This window comes from Polypterus senegalus, chromosome 3, assembly GCF_016835505.1.
Source record: "Polypterus senegalus isolate Bchr_013 chromosome 3, ASM1683550v1, whole genome shotgun sequence".
NCBI classification, from domain to species: domain Eukaryota; kingdom Metazoa; phylum Chordata; class Cladistia; order Polypteriformes; family Polypteridae; genus Polypterus; species Polypterus senegalus.
This window is the reverse complement of record NC_053156.1, coordinates 231,574,694-231,581,591: the sequence shown is the minus strand read 5'-3', so window position 1 is coordinate 231,581,591 and position 6,898 is coordinate 231,574,694. Positions and strand designations below refer to the sequence as shown.

The following is a 6,898-nucleotide window of genomic DNA, read 5'->3' as shown; positions in this document are numbered from 1 at the left end:
AGCTGTGTCATCACCAAATTATCTGTCAGTTTCGAAAAGCAGATTAAAAGATGCATTATGAAACCGCTTCGTATGTGGCATTCTAAACGAAGGAATTCAAAAAAGACACATCTGACTTTCTAACAAGCACTGTTTCAGTGGAAATGGCAACGCACATTAGAATTACCAAGTGGAGCAAAATCTGGAAATATGAATGAGCTAGCAGCATTAAAAGGGGGCCACATGCAAGTGTGCAGAGCAAAATTGGTGTTATGTTTGTGGCTCTGGGCCTCACAAACCATTCCAATATAGATTTAGAGATAAAGTGCGTACGAAATGCTACAGGAGAGGACATATTTGCTGTGGTACAAACAGAAAAAATAACATCCAGAAAAAAAAATGTACGTAATATATAAGATGCATTTGAGATTAAACATAAAGGTTCACTGGCCACCTTAGAGTTATTTAACATGCAGAGCCAAGACAAGCAAACCATCTGATTACACATTAGGTAAATGGTAAAACAGTGAAAATGGAGTTAAACTCAAAGTGTTTTTAATAAAGCAAAGCTAATGCCACCATCCATTCTTCTGAAAACCGGCACAGAAGTAGTATATGAGGTATGCAATATCAAAATGTCATTCTGTCAGCCAGAATCAAGTATTCAAAAAGTGCACCTGGTGGTTCGGGAAGATACAACTTAAGAAGGAAGCCTTGAAAAGCCTACAAGTAGCCACTGTTGTGTCACCACTGTTATGGTTCAGCCGGGGAGATTGTCCTGGTTATGTTTATTTCACATTCTTCTTGTTTTCATCTTTTGATATTAATTTTGTTTTTATTTTTCCTTTAAAATTTTCTTGATATGGTATTGTTTAGTTATTTCATTTGTAATTAATATGTTTTATATCTTTTGCTGCTATTCTTTGTGTTGTGTGGGTGGAACTATCAGAGGTGGGGCCATCTTTATGTCAGTGCTGACGTGGTTGCTATTAGCCTATAGTCCTGGGGAGTGAGTCTTGAGGTTTGTGTTATATATGTGCACTGTGTTATTATTGAATTATAGGGTTCGATTATGCAGCTATGTGCTGTAGGTCTGCTTTTTGTGAGATGAGCTTGATTGCTTTGGTCTGAGAAGTGTAAAAGAAAAGAAGAAGAAAATAAAAAAAGTTGTTAGGGTGTTGCACTTATCAGCTTTCAGCATCTCTCTCTTAGACATAAAAATTTGTGTCGAAAAACTTCATTTTGAGTATTGTATTTATTTTTATTGTTTCTGATTTTTTTTATTGTCTTTGGATTTGGACTGGTTAACTTTGGATTGACTTCCAGGCAAATCCTTTTTCCTTATCTGTCCTTTTTTCTATTATTTATTTTCTTTCACTTATCCAAATAAATCTGTCTGCATTGGCTTTATATTTCCATGTTAAAGGTTTTTACGGTTTTCCTTTCCCTTACAGGATATTTCTGAATTTTTAAATTCAGTTTCTCATTTTGGGCCTGTGCAGGTTGAAGTCTGTCTGTGAAGTTTAAAGTCAGACTGCCAGGAGTGAGATCTTCTATAGGTAGGTAAGTGACAGTTCTAGTCTGTTTTGTTGATCTGTTTTTGGATTTTTGTTTTCCGTACGTCGCTTAAATCATCCGAGATCAGGTGCCTCATCTTGGATAGGTTAATGCCGGTGACACTCATCCGGGATAGGTCGGTTTGTCAAACGCAGCTGTGTAGTAGATTAGTCTAGCTGGATCTAATCATCTGAGATGATTGTGCGTGCCTGCGCTGATTGGAAAGCCCATATATATTGAGTCTAGAAAACATGATCAGCAAGTCTTTAATAGGCTGCAACAAAATGACGAAAGAATGGGCGCATTCTTTTACACAAGTGGAGCAGGACCTGTTACTCAAAAGATATGAAGAATTTCAAGAGTTAATATGTACAAGGGGTAACACTGCAAAAGCAGCCCAAACTAGAAAAGATGGCTGGCAAAACATGGCCGACAAATTAAATGCGTAAGTAGTGTGCATTGTATTTACTGAATGCAGCGTTTCATTTCCTATGTGTCACATTAATTATTATGTCATAATTCCAGATCAAACATGAGCACAAGGAGAACATGGGAACAGGTTAAAGTGAAGTACAAAAATATACTTCAAACTGGTAAATATTGGTATATAACTATTTAAAGAATTGTTGACATAAAGAATCATTTATAATAGAAAAACCATTAATTTGAAAGCTAATAAGAAGAAGGCAGGCAAGCAAAAAACAGGTGGAGGTCCACGCAGTCCAGACCTAACCCCTGCAGAAGAGTTGGCTCTCCAGCAAAATGCCCATCACCTGGTTTCTGAGGGCATTCCGGGGAAAGCTCCTCCTCAGAACCAGTGGCAGGATGCAGTGGTCCCTTCATTTCAGGTAAAGGATGGTCATTGTATATATTTGTCCTCAATGTGTGCCATAGGTATGTCCCATTCAGCTCTCTTTTTTATTTTGTTTTTTTGTTGGGTCAGTTGCAGGGAATGTCATATCCCTAGAACCTGTGTCTGACCACCAAACTATTGACGAATGTCAAATATTTGATGAAGACACTGTGTCTGATTATTCATCAGGAGGAAAGGTAAATGTTCCAAATGTTTGAACAAACTTCACTCTGATCAGTCCCACGTGCTAATTGTCATATGTTTTGCAGGAGCCTGTAGCCAACACACATGTACCTTTTGGAACATCCACAAAAGGAGATGGTGTGGTTGGTTGAGCCATCTGTTGTACTTGATACGAAATGATTCAAAATGATATACTGTGTATACAATATAAAGGAAAAAAGGCATTTGTAATTGTGTATTTATTTGCAGAAAAATGTGAGGGCTCTATACAAGAGATATCTTCAGCAGAAAGTCACATACAGGAAACTAAAAATGAAGAAAATACAGCAGGACATGGAACTTCATGAACTGAAGACAACCAAAAGTTGCAGATAAAAATACTAGAAAAACAATTGGTAACAAAATTCTCTTCTCATTCCCATGATGTGTATGCGTGAGTGTATCCTTAATTTATGTTCTCCTCCTTATAGGCTGAAGGTCCGTAATATATAATAAATCAGTTTTGTGTGAAACCACTGTTGTCTTTTTCATTGAAAATGTTGGGCCACAATTCTGTCTCTGGCAGCTCTGCCACTGGTTTGCTCAAGGTGCACTAGGTCAAGGTCATCATCAGGCTGCACCAAAACCTCAGGGACTCTCTCTTTTCTGATGGTCGCTATGTTGTGTAAGACAGAGCATGCAACAATTATGTTACATGCTCTGTCAGGCACAACCCTCAGCCTTTTTAGACATTGAAATCTCTCCTTCAGGTGGCCAAAGGTCATTTCAATTCGTGCCCTTGTCCTAGACAGAGCTGCATTATATTGAGTTTGTGACCCAGGGTTGGGGTCAGGAAATGGGGTCATTAGAAAATTCCTACAGGCATATCCCCTATCCCCAAGCAGGATTCCATCATGATCTGTGGAATATGTAAAAATTGTGAATACAATACACACATCACCATGGTTAATAATTAGATTATTACCATGTTCAAATGTCTGATGCAGGTGTGACTCCTTAAAAATTCTAGAGACATGAACAGACCCTGGCCATTTAGCCTCAACATTTGATACAAGGTAAGATGCATCACAGATCATCTGAGAATTGATAGCATGTAGGTCAAACAATTTTACTGTCAACATACCTATTGGCTATTTTCAACTCTTTCAAAAAGTGACATTACCTGCACGTTAATACTGTGGAAGCCTTTTCTGTTCACATAATCTGCATCATTTGGACCTGATGGGGCCTTTATTCGGATCTGTCCCGGTCACATTTGGAAATCCTAGGTAATAAGAATGTTAGGCTGATTGTGAGATTCTTTATTGAACTTGTTGTTTTTTTTTCCTGTGTATTACCTACCTGCAATGGCATGAAACACCTCTTTTATGGTCTGCACACGCAGATGTCCAGGAAACACTATGAAAACCCGAAGGAAATGTTTCAGAGCCAAACAGACTTTATGAATTGCCTGGCAAACTGCACTTTTCAATAGATGTTCCGCATCGCCTACAGTATATGAAGAAGTGCCGCTTGCAAGAAACCTCAAAGCAATGCATACTGTCTGTTTGGTTGTGAGAGCCCGACTTCGCCAAGTTTGACTTCGAATATAAGGAGCTAATAAATCTTTGAGGTACAATATTCCCCCTCGGCTAAAGCGATATCTTTCGAAAAGAATTTCCTCCGGGAGCAATAAAGGATCTTGCCAATCGTGCAAAACCCTCTCTATATGAAATTCTCTTCGTATAATTTGCACACCAATATCAATTGGTCGCTCATTCATGAACGGTGAAGCCATGACTGGATGAATTCCACGCACCGTCACTGATTACGTGTGTGAGCTAATCCTTGTTTACATAGAACAAACCTGCTCCAAGCAGGTTTGAGGATTAGGATGTGTTGCTATGACAACACTTCCAGCAAGAGTTTCGAAAAACTGACAGATCCAGGATCAAGCCAAATCGTCAACAATTACATCCGGCTAAGTGAGTAATCCACGTATGAAAAATACCCCCAAAATCTGTAATTCTCAGCACACTGTAGAGGCAAGATTAGGCAAAATCCATATTTGCAATGCAATAGATAAATGGAAAAATAATGTTTAAAAAAAGGGCCATTCCATGATTTCACGTCATGATTTCAAGTATGGTCAATTCCATATGCTATATGACAGCTAGTACATAATCAACTTGATCATATGGAAGCAGGTGGTATATATTGTCAAAATTGCACTGAAGATGAAAAACAATAACAAAAAACACAAAGCATTGATTATAAAAGTTAAATTTTCTCTTCCATTGAAAAAGGCACATAACTTATGAATTGTGATCCTTCTGTTCATGTGTTAAAAATGTATAGATTCTTTAGCTAGTTATTAAGTTTATCATGTTTGCGATGTGGCATTCATTTTCTCACAGCTAGTTTACCACCTCCACTCACATTATTTTCTGTGTGTGAGTGTGTGCCTATGAGATGCTACTCTGAACTTTCTTACAAGAGTTTGGATAACACTTAATAACAGCTAGAACTTATCCTTCATTAGGTTAGCACCTTCTAATTACAATTACACCAATACTAAAATACATTAGTTGGCTTTGTCCTAACTACTAAGTTAGAAAGAATAGCTCTTGGAGTGAAAGTGGGTGTACTTATAGTTCTGGGGCCTCATGCATAATGCTGTATGTAGAATTTGCACTATAACATGACGTAAGCACAAAAGCGGAAATACGCTAAGTAGCACGTTAAATGCTTTGTTTTGTATTTGATCTTCTATGTGCTCTATGTGTCTGAATCACTATGTGCTTTTGGGCTTTCTCTTCCTCTGACAGGACACAGAATCCATTACATTCGTGATATTACAGCTCTCTGAATAATTAAAATACTGAGATGTATACGTGATATCATTTTCATGATGATAGGAGCTACAGCATGTTATTAAACATGGGAACACAGTGGCGCAGTGATTGTTCATGTCTCACGCAAGATGCTTGCTGCGCCATGCATGACCTTTGATGAAATACTTTATTGCAGCAGTACTGTCTCTTTCAAACGTACTAACCTCCGATTCCTGCCCTTACTTTTCTTTCTCCAAATACCCAATCGCCATACAATCAGCTCTGTAATAGACATTATCTAGAAACTTAGAACACTGATTCTTCAAAACTTTAAAGGAACATTGAAATATCTTCGTAGTACGTGTTTAATTATTATATCCATTTATCCTTCCAGTGTCGCGTCAGCACCAGCAAGAATACAGCGTGAGGCAGGAACAATCCGTGAACGGAGCGCCAGCGGCTCGCTAGCGCTGCGGCACCGTGTCCTCACATGTTTAATTATTAACAATATGGATTATTTAAATGAAGTTAAAGTTTCATCTGTATAATATAATAAACATATTTTGCTGCATTTCATCTTAAAAATGATATCGTCATCATAAGTAAATACGCGCTTTATAAAGTGGCTCAGGTTGTGCAATATTATAACTGTATCGCAAGTTTACAGTGAGGAAATTATCCTAATAAGTACAAACAGTTCTACAAGGAATACTTGATGGACTGATTGAGTGTGTTAAGAGTTCTTGAGATGAAACTGTTTCTGAACCGCGAGGAAAGGCTCTGAAGCCTTTGCCATATGAGAGCAGTTCAATAGACAGCATGACTGAGGCAGCGTGTGCTTGATGCTGTATACTGAGATTGCTTCAAATTCTTTGTGGCCACACCCTAAGTACTGGAGTCTCTGTTATACCACAGAAGTTGCAGCCAGGTCGAGCACTGAGCTGATAGAAAAAATTAGCTGAGGTCTTACAAGGGCATTAGTTTCCTGGATGCTCATACTGTTAACTCATCCTCCTGGTTGACCACTGGTGCACATTTCTGTCCAGAGAAGTCCTATGGTGTGCTTCACAGTTAACCTTGCCAAGAGCATATGTGACATAACAATAATAATAATAATAATACATTTTATTTATATAGTGCCTTTGTAGCACCTCCCCTCTGCACTCTAGGGGTTGATGAGGCACTAGCAACATATGGCCTTATAATTATATGATTGCTGTTACAATGAATAGTATCTGGCATATGAAAAATTGAGGGTTCAGCCAGTTACCTTACCAAGACTCCAGACATCACAGACAGCACCAGCAGCAAGTTGTCTGCTAAAGCTGCTTTGCCTGAAAATAAATGTATCATGGGTTGTCCCGTCCACTGAGCCAAAATATTTACCAGTCTCATCTGAACATCACAGATGACTTGTGTTTTAATGGAATATATCTGCTTACGGTTAACAAATACAGCTTTAATCTCATTAGGTGGCCTTATTTTTCAACATGAGAGTGGTGCGGTGGTTAAG

General features: G+C 38.3%; 1 pseudogene; it reads right to left on the bottom strand.

Moving 5' to 3' along the window:
• Positions 1-1,049: 1,049 nt before the first annotated feature.
• LOC120526657 lies at positions 1,050-4,349 on the bottom strand (annotated as a pseudogene).
• Positions 4,350-6,898: the final 2,549 nt, after the last annotated feature.